This window comes from Ambystoma mexicanum, chromosome 9 (assembly GCF_040938575.1).
Source record: "Ambystoma mexicanum isolate Mex_15411 chromosome 9, UKY_AmexF1_1, whole genome shotgun sequence".
NCBI lineage: Eukaryota > Metazoa > Chordata > Amphibia > Caudata > Ambystomatidae > Ambystoma > Ambystoma mexicanum.
The window spans coordinates 303,725,737-303,742,630 of NC_090931.1; the positions used below are offsets into that span (position 1 = coordinate 303,725,737).

General features: G+C 46.6%; 1 protein-coding gene across 3 annotated transcripts in view; it reads right to left on the reverse strand.

The window, feature by feature from the left end:
* The window catches only part of MRM1 (mitochondrial rRNA methyltransferase 1), a 103,645-nt gene extending 88,920 nt beyond the window's left edge, over positions 1–14,725 (reverse strand). Inside the window, exon 1 of one of the 3 annotated variants that reach the window (XM_069614692.1) lies at positions 14,671–14,719. The gene's annotated coding sequence lies outside the window, so the exon portion shown is untranslated. Of the gene's footprint in view, positions 1–14,565 lie in introns of all 3 variants that reach the window. The other 2 variants (XM_069614691.1, XM_069614693.1) reach the window with 2 other exon arrangements.
* Positions 14,726–16,894: the final 2,169 nt, after the last annotated feature.

Genomic DNA, 16,894 nt, shown 5'->3' on the forward strand with positions numbered 1-16,894 from the left:
AGAAAACATGTCCAAACTGGCTGCACAATGCAGGCGGTCTAGATGCGCAATAATGCTTTTGTTTGCTTTACCCTTGATGCCCAGTGAGAAAAGCCACGCCACAGCAAAGAATGGCTGGACTGGGTGCCCCAAAATGTGCAGCCACATAAAAGCACAGATCATCCTTTCTAAAACTTTTTTTTAAAAAGCATTTTGTACTGGCATGCATCTATGATGGATACCCATTAAAAAGTGCACCATGATTAGGGTTCCAAGATGGCCGCCGAGGGGAGAGCAGCGTGATCGTAGAGCTCTCACCCCCTGGGGCCATAGACAATAAAGATTAAAAGAGCCTTCCCCAGGCAAGGATTTATTAATATAGGCTGCAGTGGTGGCGTGCAGAAGCTTGGATCGCTGGGGAATTTGGCAGAGGCGAGTGTGCAGCCTTCGTCTCTGCGGTGCAGAGGCACTATGCCCAGTGCAGGGCAAGCTGAGAGACACGCTCGCAGACCCCGAGCAAGAACGAGCACTCATGGAGACTCAAGGCAGCCAAGGACCCAGTGCGGCTGGGAGGCGGGGTGGTGGAAAGCAGCCGCTGTCAAACAGCGGAAAGCAGAGGAACCATTCAGGAAGGAGCTGCCTGTGATATTGGATACCCACCAAGGCTGGATTCGTGGAGCGGGGGCTGCCCTGCTGGTGAGCACGAGCCGAAGATTTCGGCTGGGACGAGCCTCCCCCACTGCGGAAAAGCAGCATCTCATCGGGGATCAGGAGGATCCAGGGGCCATACCCATAGTCCACTGCTGAGAGCTGCGCAGCGGAGAAGAGCACCCAGAGCGGCCAAGAGGCCGGGGAGGAACCGCACAGCGGAAGTCAAGAGGCAAGAAGGAGGCGAGCCAGAGAGGCTCGACTTCCCCTCCCCCCTCCTTATGGGGAGAACCATCACAGGTCAGCGTGTGCCCTGGCCCAAGGAAAGGGTGCAAGCAGGCAGAGGCTGGCCAGGGCAGGCAGTGATCAGCAGGAAGTGATCACCAGCTTTGAGAAGAGATACAGTGAGGAGTGGCGGAGCGTGCTTTGAAGCTAGCACTTTGCAGAGAAGACCACGGGAGGCCCTCTGGTGTTATAGCCACGGCTGGGGCCCATTTGAGGTCAATTTTGGGCCTGTATATAGTGCCTCAGCTAGCGCACCCCCATCCAGAAGCACAGCAAGGGAGACAAGGGAGCAAGAGGCGCAACACGCATAGGAGACAGTGACCGGTGGGGCCCTGGCCTCCCCCCACCAATCCTGAAGCTGACTAGAGGGCTAAATAGTCCATCTACATCTGTGGTGGGCAAGAATACGGGAGCAGCCATTTGGTCGGACTCAGGGCAGAGTGATCCTGGCACCAAGGCCAGTAGGGTCATTTGAAACTCGAGGAGGAGGACAAACAATGGCTCACCTGTACACAGTCAGAGGTGGAGTTAAACCCCCCCCCCTGCGGTCAAGGGCAGACCCACAAAGTGGCAGAGGGAGGAGGTTCATAGGGTGCCAGACAATATCAGGAAGGAGGGAATCAAGGTTCCCCCCCCCCCCCCATCAATCAGACCTGCCTACACACTATTTCCAAAAACAAGGGGAAGGACATGCAAGCTGCCCTCAAGTCGGTGAAGAAACCACAGGAGGGCAATCTGCAGAGGCTATGGCGCAGATACAGCGAGGTACCGGCTGGGGGAGATCAGGGGCCCGGGGCAGGAGAGGATTTCGGGAGGATAGCTCAGGGGCAACGTGCTCACTTTGGAAGCAAGACCATAGAGCAACACAGGTTCGATCCCCGAGTCCATGCTTAGAAACCTCTGGGTATTAAGCGCTTTATGAATAACCAATCATGTCATATATCATTTGGGGATGCTGGCAGGCTCAGCAAATGTTGTCACACAGGAGGTCCTTCGCCAATGCTTTTAGGATTTTGGGGACAAGATAGTGAATACCATTCAATCGCAGTGGAGTATGATGCGAGCTGAACTGTCCCAATCGATGCAAGAGGTGAAGGGGGACATAACGAAACTATAGGAGCGGACCGATGCAGCAGAAAGCACCATACAAGAGGTTGCCGAGGACACAAGGAAGGTCGACAAGCTGGAAGAGCAATTAGCAAGGGTCACGCAGAACCTTGAGACCCAGAGCGAAGACCTTGAAAACCGCTTAAGAAGATCTAACCTCAGAATAAAGGGCCTTGCTGAGGCGGTGGCGGACAAGGATATATGCAGGATGGCGCAGCAAGTGTTTGCGTACCTGCTGGAGGTGGAAGAGTGGTCAGGGATGGAGCTGGACTGCATACACAGAGTGGGGCCAAAGAGGGGAGAGCCAGGGGCCAGTCCTAGAGATGTAGTGGTGGCCTTACACGAGTAAGGGCAGAAGGAGAAGGTACTGAAGGGTGCCAAGAGGGCCAGATCAATCTGCTACAATGGCTCGAACGTCAGCTATTTCCATCATATAAAGGAGACAGAAAATACATTCCCCACTCAACACTGATCTTTACATATCGTGTGATGCTGAAAGACCCTCTTTATACCAATAGTCTTGAAAAAATAGACCTAGTACTTATTTGTTTTTTTATAATATCAAAAATAGTTTATTTTAATAGGTTGAATCACAACCCAACTTGTTCTTTTATAAAACTAACTCTAAAACAGTATTTTCAGTAAAAAGGACCCCACAACACAACATACAGTGGATACATTTACAATACAAATTACTAGTTTCACTCACATCCATTCCTATAACATGACAATACAATACATCAACATATAAAATTTATATAATGATTTAAACATTTCCAATCACTGAGTGTTATTAACTCAGAATAAACAGTCCCGACATGTTTCAGTTCCTCGTGGCACTAAATGCATGAACCTTCTTCAGGGGAAGAACACTTTTAATTTTTTCTCCACCATGTAATCCAGGGCCCCAACAGTACTCTTCAAACCGTACTCCTCACAAGTAGGATTACTGCAGTGTAGGTGTGCCACAGTGCACCCGAATGCCCTCCGACCACTTTCAATAAGTCTGATACTGTTCTCTAAATGGTTCTTTGGTAACCAGGAACCTGATTTCAGCTGATAAATAGAGCACGTGGCGCTGGCGTGTGCCAAGAGTTGTGGCTGGTTATGTCATTTTGTCATCTAATTTCTGCGAGACTTCCATGCAGTATATTGGATTTGACTAAAGATTACTGCCGTCTGGCCGGTAGCAGCCTTGTGGAATGTGTGGCGAACGTCAGCTATTCCAGGACCTAGCACAGAAACCCTGGTGAAGCGTGGGATGGGCCCGGTAGTGGGCGTCCTAATGCGAGCGGACATACGCTATGAATGGACCTTTCCCTTTGGATTACTTTTCAAATAACAGCATCGGGTCACCACCTGCGAGGAAGGTACAAGGGTACTGAAGATTGAAGATGAATGGTCAACAAAGCAAGAACAAAGACTGGCGAAAGAACCGCTCAAGAGGTAAATGTGGGAGTAGACAAAGTTTTCGAGAAGGGGCTAAAATAAACAGGGCCTAAGGGGCCCGGTTTAACCCCCCAATGAGGGGGCAGGAGGGGAAGGTGCCCACACACACATCGACACAGGAGCACCAGGCTGAGGGGTAAAGGGGCGTTACATGAAGAATGTTGTAGCCTGCCTGGGGGAGGTAGTAAGGGGGGGGTGAGGTACCGGGGGGGGATGGGTGGTACAGGACGTCTTGGTTTATCTACAGGGGCACCCGCACCGGTTTACCCTTGGTTGTTACAAGGGCTAAATTCCAGCGATGATGGGTCGGGGGAGCGAGAGGCTGGTTGAGCCTGCCAGAGGGGCGGGTTGTGGGAGGGTGAAGGGAGAGGGGTATTTGCGGGTGGGGCGGGGAGGGAAGAGGTCCCCAGTGGCAGCCACTCATTAGTGTGAGCCGCTCGGTAAGAAGAGCAGAACCAGAACCATAAATTACTACACTGTGAGCCCAAATGCACTCCTCAGGGAACCTATGTCCCAATTTTAAGTCACTATTATTCTCATGTCTTTTGGCCCTAGGGGCTACCATGTAAGTCAAAAAAACACTAACTTTGGTTAATTTCAATTGATATATTCTTCAACACGTGACATTCAACAAGTTCATTAATTGAATCCCACTACACTACCAAACCACAAATCAAATTTATAATTTTGATTTGTGAACAAAAAAAACATTAAGTTTTTAATTGTCAGAATCAGGATCCAACATCACACAGTTAATATCAGACTGATCTAAGTTCATCAATACAATGTGCAGCAAACACATAAGTTACAAACACATACAATGCCTCATGTAATGTGTAGAACAACTTCAGTGTTTACCAACTTTCAAAACATCAGTCTCTTTATATAACATATATCTCCAAAAAAGCCCCTTCTGGGTTAAACAAGTAACCGACGCATTTCGGATCATAGATCCATCTTCAAGGTTAGGGGTTCAATGGTCCTAATCACAGTTAGAATTTCAAAGTTCATATTCAGAATCACTTTCTCTATGTGAACCCTGTGGGGTAATGAAAATAAACATCTATTTTAGTAATGGCCTTCAGTAAAGTGAATTCGAGACAGGAAGGAGATTGAAACACTGACCTCTCCAAGGTCGCAAAGGGGGGGGTCCATCAATTGACCCAACAAGGACATAGGGACATACACAGTGTCAGAACCTTATAGTGTATGCGAATACAATTCGAAATAGCATCAGTGAGGAAGCACTGATCAACTCAGTCTTTCTTGAATTGGTCCTCAAAGGCTGAGCCACGGCAACTGGCGGATAGAGACAATCCTATAATAGGCAAGATAACTAGATTGACGTATATGTATAAATGGAGGTTCACCAGAGTTAACCTTCAGTGGCCCCTTTTAATACATCAAGAGTCGATTATCTGCTAATCATGGTGGTAAGCAATAGGCATTAATTTGTCATAGGTTCAAGTAGTCAAATATAATCAGATCCATGATCTAGAGTGGGACTGCATCAATAGAATATTCATGAATTAAAAGTTACATAGACCAGGCCCTTTGTTTAATAAAATAACATGAAAGTTCTGAAATAACTATAATGCCGCCATTCATTAAACACGGCACAGAGCAGTGTGAACTACTCACCGAGTGATACAAGTTTTCCTCTCGCTCCAACCGCGACCAAACATGCAGTGCAGGTGAGGAAAACATAAGACAGTCGTCCTGGCAACCCCGTGGACGGTGGCCATCTTTGTGTGGGCACACCGCCACTGCGTCATTGTCAAGGCAACAGTGAGTGGATCCTCTGTTTCACTAGGTGCGCCGTCTATGCTGCCGATCAGCAGAGACCGGCGCTGATGTTAGGGACATATGTTAAACAGAAGGCCTCGAAGGGCCGGAGTAGAGGTCTCACTACCAGTGCATAGAACACCATAAGAAGGTAAGAGGGCGACTACCAGAAGGCAGCAGGCGACGCGCATGGGGGCACAACTGCGGTTCAATTAGAATCTGCGGGGTGCCCCCATGATGCGTCATATTTTCAAAAGAGCTCAAGATTAAGTAAATTAAAATGCCTAAATCATGTTATAGGGTCAAAACTACCTCAAATCAGATTAGCATAGACCATGTCACCCAATGTTCTGATTTCTAATTACATGAACGCCCAATTTTCCTTCAGTTAACCATTGGAATTCGGACTCTAAAGTCCATCACAGTTCAAATTGAATGTTTCTCGCAAGGAATATGGGCATACTCAATTGAGGGGAGCCTTTCAGTAAAAAAAGTAAACAACTACCATTATTATTTTGAGTGTAAATCCTCTTTGTGACCATTCGGTCAAGGTACCCCCACTCCTAGAATATTTGGCTATAGACCACATCTAATTCGTTCCGAATTGGAATAGAAGAGAAAACAAACTTGACATGAGATACAAAAAGGTACATATTGTAAATTCGCAAGATACAAAATCATATCGAAAACAAGTTGAATGACCTCAAGTCAACAAGAACCAACCTCCATTATGTCATTGACTTATATACCATCCCCTATGATTAAAGCATTTATATAAAGCACAGGGTGTGTCTAAAGTCATTCGCTGGAGACCAGAGTATATACTAAGCAGACCAACAATCTACGATTTTCCATCCTAAGAGAACCATTGACAGCGTACCGCTTAGTCAATTCTTACTCTACAGAAGGAACATCTCAGATTACACAGAGTATGAATGCCAATCCTCGCTACTGGAGGCAAAATGTACATCAAGAGGCTACAATCCTTCAATGATCAGCGATGTGGCGAAGAAAGTAAGGGAGATTGATCGAGAAACATTACTAGCACCCAAATCAATTAAGTCTGGGGAACCACTGGTATATGTCGCGACTTATTCAATGCAGAGCATGAAAATTAAAAGAGTGATACAAAAGAACAGGCCAATGCTTGGAATGGACCCACACCTACAACAACTATTTCAGACACTCCCACATTTGCATATAGAAACAGTAGGTCTCTCAGTATGAGCTTGGTCAAAGCCGAGATTCCATTCCTCCAAAAACAGGGTCAATTCAAGGGTACAATTCCATGCCACAACTGTCAGCACTGTGGCAATGTTATTAAAAGATAACATACCACACCCTCACTCCGGGAAACCCATCATGCTGAGACACTCATGTACTTGTGATGCTCAGAATGTAGTCTATGCACTGAAATGTCCATGCAGACTCTATGTTGGGATGACAACCAGAAAAGTGAAAACGAGATGGACTGAACAGAAGTCCAATATTCGCACTAAGAATCAGAAGTCCCCAGTAGCAGTACATTTTGAGGAAGCACGACGTACCACTGCACAATTGAAATGCGTCATCTTGGAGCAAGTTACGACTGGCAGCAGAGGGGGGATATGCAGCGCAAATTGCTACAACGAGAAATCCTATGGATTGAACTTTTGGACTCACTGAGCCCTCGAGGCATGAACACTGAATTCGACTTGATGTGCTTTGTGTGAAATGATCTAGTTTGCCCGAGAGTGGCGAATGACTTAAGACACCCTGTGCTTTACATAAATGCTTTAATCATAGGGGATGGTATATATGTCAATGACATAATGGAGGTTGGTTCTCGTTGACTTGAGGTCATTCAACTTGTTTTCAATGTGATTTTGTATCTTGCGAATTTACAATATGTACCTTTGTATCTCATGTCGAAGTTTATTAATTCTTTTCTCTTCTATTCCAATTTGGAACAAATTAGATGTGGTCTATAGCCAAATATTATACGAGCGGGGTACCTTGGCCAAATGGTCACAAAGTGGATTTACACTCACAATAATAATAGTAGTCATATACTTTTTTACTTAAAGGCTCCCCTCAATTGAGTATGCCCATATTCCTTGGGAGAAACATTCAATTTGAACTGTGATGGACTTTAGAGTCCGAATTCCAATGGTTAATATTTAATAAGCATTGAGGCACTGAAGGAAAATTGGGCGTTCATGTAATTAGAAATCAGAACATTGGGTGATGTAGTCTATGCTCGTCATCTGATTTGAGGTGGTTTTGACCCTATAACATGATTTAGGCATTTTAATTTACTTAATCTTGAGCTCTTTTGAAAATATGACGCATCATGGGGGCACCCTGCGGATTCTAATTGAACCGCGGTTGTGCCCCCATGCGCGTCGCCCGCTGCCTTCTGATAGTCGTCCTCTTACCTTCTTATGGTGTTCTATGCACTGGTAGCCCTTTGAGGCCTTCTGTTTAACATATGTCCCTAACATCAGCACTGGTCTCTGCTGATCGGCAGCATAGACGGCGCACCTAGTGAAACAGAGGATCCACTCACTGTTGCCTTGACGACGCGGTGGCGGTGTGCCCACACAAAGATGGCCACCGTCCGGGCGCCCTGTGCACATGCGCGGGGTTGCCAGGACGACGTCTTATGTTTTCCTCACTCGCACTGCGAGTTTGGTCGCGGTTGGAGCGAGAAGAAAACTCTTATCACTCGGTGAGTAGTTCACACTGCTCTGTGCAGTGTTTAATGAATGGCGGTATTATAGTTATTTCAGAACTTTCATGTTATCTTATAAAAAAGGGCCTGGTCTATGTAACTTTTAATTAATGAATATTCTATGGATGCAGTCCCACTCTAGATCAAGGATCTGATTAAATTGGACTACTTGAACCTATGACGAATTACTGCCTATTGATTACCACCGTGATTATCAGATAATCGACTCATGATGTATTAAAAAGGGGCCACTGAAGGTTATTGCCGGTGAGCCACCATTTATACATATACATCAATCTAGTTATCTTGCCCATTATAGGATTGTCTCTAAGCGCCAGTTGCCGTGGCTCAGCCTTTGAGGGCCAATTCAAGAAGACTGAGTGAGTTGATCAATGCTTCCTCACTGATGCTATTTCGAATTGTATTCGCATATACTATAAGGTTCTGACACTGTATTTCCCTATAACCTTGTTAGGTCAATTGATGGACCCCCTGTGCAACCTTGGAGAGGTCAGTGTTGTTTCAATCTCCTTCCTGTCTCGAATTCACTTTACTGAAGGCAATTACTAAAATATGTTTATTTTCATTACCCCACAGGGTTCACATAGAGAAAGTGATTCTGAAGATGAACTTTGAAATTCTAACTGTGATTAGGAACATTGAAGCCCTAACCTTGAAGATGGATCTATGATCCGAAACGCGTCGGTTATTTGTTAATCCCAGAAGGGGCTTTTTTGGAGATATAGGTTCTATAAAGTGACTGATGTTGTGAAAGTTGGTAAACACTGAAGTTGTTCTACACATTACATGAGGCATTGTATGTGTTTGTAACTTATGTGTTTGCTGCACATTGTATTGATGAACTAAGATCAGTCTGATGATATTAACTGTTATGTTGGATCCTGACAATTAAAAACTTTTTTTTTTGTTCACAAATCAAATTTATAATTTTGTATATGTTTCGTAGTGTGGTGGGATTCAATTAATTAACTTGTTGAATGTCACGTGTTTAAGAATATACCAATTGAAAGTAACCAAAGTTAGTGGTTTTTTTTACTTACATGGTAGCCCCTACGGCCAAAAGACATAAGAATAATAGTGATTTACAATTGGGATATTTGGGCTCACTTGGTTCTGGTTCTGCTAGATTGTTCTGTCCCAACTGGCCTTGTGACGTCAGCCCGTTTGCACCTGAAATAACATTACATATTGATTGAACTCAGTAGGGATATACCATTGAAAGAACATATATAGAGTAAAAACTTTTCACTAGACAACTCTGTGCACCCCTACCTTCTACCTTCCGCTCGGTAAGATGACCATGGGAAAGAGGGAAGTGCTTCAGGTGACCTCCCTAAACGTCAGGGGGCTTAATTCCCCAGTTAAGAGAAGAAAGGTGAAACAGTTCTTGGGGCAGGGGAAGTCAGGAATTGTAGCCCTCCAAGATACGCACGTTCGGAAGAAAGACAGGCATAAACTGAAAATCAAGGGGTACCACCATCTGTTCCATTCCAACGCCCCAGGGAAGACAATGGGGACGGGGGGTGTTAAACGCTATTCAGGACATCACCGACTTCCAGGGCATAGCTACAGAGGGGGGCACAGGGTAGGTATCTGGCTGCCTCTTTCCAATGGAAGAGGGGGACATGTACAGTGGCAGCAATCTACGCCCCCAATACGGGGCAAGATGGATTATTGCGGGCGACACTCACCAAATTGGAGACTTTTCCCAAAGGGTGTTCCACACCAGGTGGCGCCATCTGGCTTCTTGAATGAACACAAAGCCCAATTGGCGTGGTTAGATGGCTGGAGGGAACTGGGGGGGGCACCACATTTTATTCCCACATTCATAGATCCTTCTCAAGGACAGATTACTTTTGGATTTCAAGGTCACTATTGGGTAGGGTCGCAGTGATAGAGCTAGGAGTGATCGCCCTATCAGACCATGCACAAGTAACGATTACCTTAAATAAGGAGCACAACGAACCAGGCCTATGGCGGTGGAAGTTCCCTAGCCACATCCTTAAGGATGGAGTCCTATGTGAGGACAAAGAATACAATCTTGGATTATTTTGCACTTAATGCAACAGAGGATGTACGCGACCGGATGGTGTGGGACGCGTTTATGGCTACATTGAGGGGGAGCTCACCATGATGAAGTGCCAGAGGGGCAAACAACTAGGTCTCTTACAGGAGGAATTGGAAGCTAAACTTAAACAAATAATGGCTCTAATGGCAAACAACGCAGGGAGTACACTGCAAAGGGAATATTGGCTGATTAGGGGGCAATTAGATCTTTTGAAGACTAGAGCTGCAGAGTGCTCATTGCTCTACCTCCAACAGAGGTATTATGTCAAAGCCAATAAAGCGGATTGCCTGTTAGCGAGGCTGATTAGGAAAAAAGAAGCGTTGAGGACAATCCTTAAAATAAAGGCGGGGGACAAGAAAGCACTGCTCTACCTGACAATTTCAGTCTTCACAAAATATTATTCACCCATGTACACATCAGCCTGAAGAGGCAGCCCAAAGGGAATACCTGTCCCGGTGCCCTCTCCCTAAAATCACTCCTCGGGAAGAACAGGAGGGAGACATTACTCACAAATTAGTAAGGTCTGCTATAGCTGCCTTGCCATCAGGAAAGGCCCCGGGCCCAGACGGCTTTCAAGCATGTGAGAGGCACTGATACTTTGTAGTCCAGTTCATCAACTCTTTTGGGGGGGCAGGGTAACCCCAACAATGGAAGAAGCCAAGGTTGTGCTGCTCCAAAAGCCTGGTAAGGATGTCATTCGGTGCTGTTCGGACCGGCCGATTGACCTTATTGATCTACACACAGATCTACACCAAGGATCTGGATAAGCTCCTCGCCAAACTGATTGATCCCGACCAATCGGGATTTATTAGCCATAGGCAGACCTTGAATAACATTCGGCGGGTCTGTCATCCGATTGAAAAAGTAAATAAATCTAGTACACCTGCACATATACTAGCGTTGGAAGGCGAGAAGGCCTTCGTCCGGGTCGAATGGCCATTCCTCTTCCATACCATGAGGTTATGGAATTTGGTTCTAATTTCCTGTCAATGATAAGGGCAACCTACCGGACTCCCTCCTTGCGCCTGGCAATCAACGGGCAACTCCCAGAGGATCATGGTCTCACAGGGCACTAAGCAGTGTTGGCCGCTCTCCGCGCTCTTATATGCCATCCACCTGGAGCTGCTCTTGGCCAGCATTAGGGCCTCACCAGATATTAGGGGGATTCCCTTTGGGGGTGAGGAGCATAGAGTCGCAGTGTTTGCTGATGACATGCTCCTCTTGATCACAGAACCAGAAACCTAGTTTCCAGGGATCTTGTGGGAACTTCTTCTCAGGGGAGGTGGCAGGGTTAAAAATAAATGCCCACAGGTCAGTTATGAAGCGTGTCCACCCCTCAGAAAAGGTTCAGGAATTGCAGGGTACCATATAGAGGGGCGCAAACCGGCATTAGATATTTGGGGGTCCAGATTACTGGTTTTCTGGGTGATCTTTACCGTGCTAACTACCCGCCTTTAGAGGAAAAGCTGAACCGGCTGCTGGCAGAATGAGTGCCCTTATCAATATACCAGATGGGGAGGATAAATGACCTTAAAAATTGTGATTTTGCCAAAAATCCTGTGCTATTTCATGGCCCTGCCGGGGGGGGCGAGTTCCCCCAAAGTTTCTTCGGGTCCCTTTAAAAACATATCAGGTCATTTATTTGGAGCAGCAAGAGGCCCAGGGGAGCTATGCAGATAATGTCTCCCAGAAGCAAGGGAGGGCTGTGAGCAGCAAACTTCCGCCTCCATTTCCTTGCAGCTGAAACCAGAGTGATCCGGGATTGGTTCAGGGGCGATCGTGGGAAGGTCTGGTGTCGAATGGACAAAGCGGTGGTGGGCTAACTACGAGACGAACTCGGTGGGGCCCCAAGCAGGATAGACCTGCAAAGATGTACCGTAGCAGGATAGGGGACCTAGCGGGGGACTCATGGGATGAGCTGGTGTGGAGGGTGAACATGACCACCTTCCCCTCCCCCTCCCAGTTGACGTCGCTGCTTAGGAATCCGCAGTTCACACTCAGTATGCAAAGGGGTGTCTTCAATGAGCGGGAGGCGGCAGGGTGCCGCAAATTACGTGGCATGTTCTCAGGCCGGGACATTAAATCCTTTTCACAGTGCAGGCAGGACTTCGGGGGAGAGGAATCGTTACTCTCAACTGATGCACTGGCTTATGAACCCAATGGTCAGGTCAGCAGCCACCAGGGATCTCGCAACCTTTGAATGGTTCGTAACGATGGCCACGGGGACATGCATTTGGTAGGAGCGTTATATGGGATTATAGCAGAAGGGGCAAGGAGCCAGTCATGGCACTATATTGAGCAGTGGGAAACTGCAGTGGGGCAGCCGCTGAAGGGGGAACTTTGGACTCAGTTTTGAGCAGATATCCCCAAGCTCACGCAGGCCATCCAGATTCAGGAGATGTGGGTTACGGTAAGGGTCCAATGGCATCTTACCCCAGAAGAAATACATGCATTCTACCCAACTGCGTCAGCGCTCTGCTGCAGGGGATGTGGGGAACTGGGATTTCGGAAGCATATCCGGTGGGAATGCCCAGCCATACCATCTTATTGGGACATGATCCGTGCAACGATGAATAGTATTTGGGGGAGTCAGATTCCAAACAACATAGGGATGGCCATCCTGGGAATGGGCAAGAGTTCTGGAAAATCTACCCTCGAAAAGCTCAAAGAAAGACATGCGTCATCCTGATAGTGGTGGCAACGCTTGTGGTGGCATAAAAATGGAAACAAAAAGCTGAAATGGGTTAGTAAAATCTGGAACTTTGTGGCACTGGAATGGGTGACCTATTCGATTCAAGGGTATCACCAAAGGTTTCTGAGACTAGGACATTGTCCTGCATCACCTGCAGCGGGACTTGCGGGCCGCATTGTGCCCGAGGAAAATGAGATTGCTGGTGTGAATACTCGCTCCACTTGGGCAGGGCGCCTTCACATGAATCTGGGAGGAGATATGGCTGAAGTTTCGAGGTGAGGGGGGGTCTCTAATGATGCAAGAGTCCGTACAGCGGCTGGTGAGAGTTGGCCACTCACAGAAACTTGCGACCGGGAGCCATCTACAGAGTTTATGGACTCAGGGGAGGGGGGACAGGGCTGGGTGCATTGTTGGTTACATGTGTTCTTACGGTTGAAAATGCCAATAAAATAAAAACATTTAAAAGTGCATTGTTACTGTACTTCCCTCACAAGCCAAAATCAGCTCCCTGGCCCAGCACAAACACACCCACATTCTTTGACTCAACATTCACTCGCTTATTCACACACAGCATTCACCCAATCATTTCATGAGCGGACCAGAAGTGACCTTTCCATACATTTTATATCCCTCTGCACCTGTTCTAAATAGTCACAGGGAAAAGTCTTTTTCCCTGTACCTTGAAAAGTGCAACTCTTTTGAAAATCTGGATTTACTTGAAAATGCCCAGAACACCCTTTCCACCCACTGCCAGAGCACCTCAATGTGCATAACTATGATGCACACATTTAAATGTCCTTTGAGCACAGCTCACCACCTCTTTGGCACAAGTGAATGAGCATCCCATCGGTTGCACCAAAAACGTTTTGAAAATCGTGCACAATGGTTTATCCCTACTGATCACTTCTTTACTCTGTAGGTTCATTTCAGAGAGTGCGTTGGTCAAGATGTCAGAGGGGAATTAGGAATGGTAAACGACACACAAGAAGGAAAGGGTGCATGGGGTTTTTACTGATTCTGCAGTCATTAACCCCAGATTTGCTCATGAGCTGGTATTGTGTTAAATGCCATTATACTGCGACTGGAATCATTAGCCCCAGAATACGTACTGTGCATGCCATCATTCAGGTATTCTGTCATATGTAACAGATTAGCAGGTACTGTATCAAACGTCATTGGAATCAGTATCCCAGATTCAGCACTGCGTCTGTAATTATTTGCCCGAAGGCAGGTATTGTCAGACGTAGCTGATGAGCGGGCACTTACTGTATTGGAAGTAATTAGCTCCAAAGCGGGTATTGTGTCTGCACTCATTCGCTCCAGCCAGAGGAGAATGTAATGGGCCTTTACCATTAGCACTAGAGAAGGTAGTGTCGGAAATGTTCATCGGGGTGTTCTTTCTGTGTCGCCATTAGACCTAGAACAGACACTGTCCCTGCAGTTATCCACAGAAGGGTCATTAGACCCAGAGAAAGCAGAGGAGCTGCAACTTTTAGCCCTGGGGAATCACTCGGTTCAGAGTAGGCACTGGAACTGGAGACAGTACACGTCTGCAGTCACTAGCAGGCGCAGGTATATGTCAATTACACCAGAGCACGGTCTGTGCAGTAGCTGTACATCAGTTACAGCGTCTGCGAGCATTCCAGAGCCTGCATTGTACCGTAACTGAGCTTTGGAGCAGCTATGGAGTCTACCATACCAACAAAAGGCTGCCCTGTGTAATTGCAAAACCAGATGATTATAAAGTCACGTAATTACAATTTTTAATTTTAACACGTGATAAGTGCAATACAACGAATAGCAGCGTCAGCCTCTTACCATGAATTTCCAGAGGTTGCAAAGGGGTGAGGACGATCTTAGTTAATGGATGCTAAAAGAAATGCACATCAAATTCACTACACGGGCTGAATCGCATGCACTCACCTAAACCAGCATGGAAACTAAAATGGAGTGTTTCTTTAAGGGAGGCTTTATGTTACTTTCATTTTCAATTGAAACACATATTTAAAGTCCCTATGAGATCCGATAGCATTGTATGTTTGTTTAAAAGTTTGCCGATATTTTCTAAAATGCCTTTACAGTGTCATCACGTATTTACGTAATTCTAAAATGCTTTTAAGTCGTTGTGACGTTCCACGTAGGACGTGTACGTGCTTAGGAAGAGAATCATGGGGTAGTGTCTAGTTCCCATCCGAGAAACGGACCATAGCAAGTTAGCAACGCCTACTCTTTTTGGTGTGTGTCTGAGGGACCGGGTAGTGGTGTCTGGCTGAGTAGAGGGAGGGATGGTGGCATCTTGGTGCGATCTGCAATGGATGGGGGCACATTGGTGTTGGGCTGGAACAGGTATGGGGCATATGTTGGTCTGTGGGATGGCATGGGCCATCTAGGTGTGGGTTAGGAGGATGGGATGGGGACATCTGTGCATCTGGAGGGTGGGATGGGGGAATCTTGGTGTGGGTCTGGAGGGAGGGGAGCACATTGGTGTGGGATTAATGTGGGTTTGATGGGAGGGATGGTAGCACATTGGTGTGGGTTTGATGGGAGGGATGGGGCACCTTGGTGTGGGTCTGGGGGAGGGATGGGGCACATTGGTGTGGGTCTGGAGGGAGAGATGGGGCATGGTGGGTCTGGAGGACGGGATAAGTCATCTAAGTGTGAGTCTAGAGGGTAGGATGGGGTCATCTTGGTGGGGTCTGCAATGGATAGTTGGGGCACATTGCTGTTGGTCTGGAACAGGTATGGGTTGTTTGTCAGTCTGGAGGGTGCCATGGGTCATCTAGGTGTGGGGTGGAGACATCTGTGTGCATCTGGAGTGTGGGATGGGGCATTTGAGAATCTGTGTGCTCTGGGCTGGCTGAGATTAAGGTGGGCATTTTCTTCGGGATACCAGGAAAGTTCCTGCAAGACACCAGATGAGATGGGGGAATGGAAAGGAACCGGAATCTGTGTGCACTTCGCTAGCTGAGATTAAGGTGGGTATTTTCTTTGGGATGCCGGGAACATTTCTGCAAGACACCAGATGGAGATGGGGGAGCAGAAAGCAACCGGACTATGCTGGCTCTTGGCTGACTGAGGTTAAGGTGGGCATGTTCTTCGAGATACTGGTACCAGGAACGTTTCTGCAAGACCAAATAAAGATGACGGAGTGGAAAGCAACCAGAATCTGTGTGCTCTTCGCTAGCTGAGATTAAGGTGGGCATTATATTCGGGATGCCGGCAAAGTTTCTGCAAGACACTAGATGGAGATGGGTTAGTTGAAATGAACTGGAATCTTCGTGCTCTTTGCTGGCAGAGATTAAGGTGGGCATTTTCTTTGAAATATCGGGAAAGTTCCTGCAAGACACCAGATGAAGATGGTGGGGGGGTAGAAAGCAACCGGAATGTGCGTGCTTTTGGATTTCTGAATTTAAGGTGGACATTTTTTTTCAGGATACCAGGAACGTTTCTGCAAGACCAAATGGAGATAGGGTACTAGAAAGCAACCAGAATCTGCATGCTCTGGCTGGCTGAGGTCAAGGTGGGCATTTTATTGGTGATACCGGCAACATTTCTGCAAGACACCAGATGGAGTGTGAGACTTTGTCTTGTCCCTCCTCATGATTTTCGTGAGCGGGAACCGGGAAGGCTCTGGCTGCCAGGCTACAAGAGCAGCAGGAATCTGTGTGTTCTTGGCTGGCTGAGATTACAATTGGCATTTTCTTCGGGATAACATGAAAGTTCCCGCAAGACACCAGATTGAGACGGTGGAGTGGAAAATTACATTTATTTTAAAAATCATGTTCATCTATTCAATGTGAAAGGTATCGAGGGCTAAGAAAAGGAATAGTGAAGGGACAGTGGATGGGTGGTGTTTAACTGATCAAAGTGGACTAATCAGAGAATTAAATGTTTGATGAGAGTGGTTACATGTCTTTATATCGAGATATTATATAAAGAATGATTATATATCAACTTTTATAACTAAACATTTTATAGTGAAGGTACATATTTTTTTCTTATTTTTGGGTACCCCCCAAAAACCCATTTCTGACCCCTAAAAACCCAGCCCAACCATTTCTCAACAATATTTCACCCTGTACCCCGCCCCTAAATGCATTCACTATACCCTTGTTCGATATATGCTCTTTCAATATAAAATATTCAA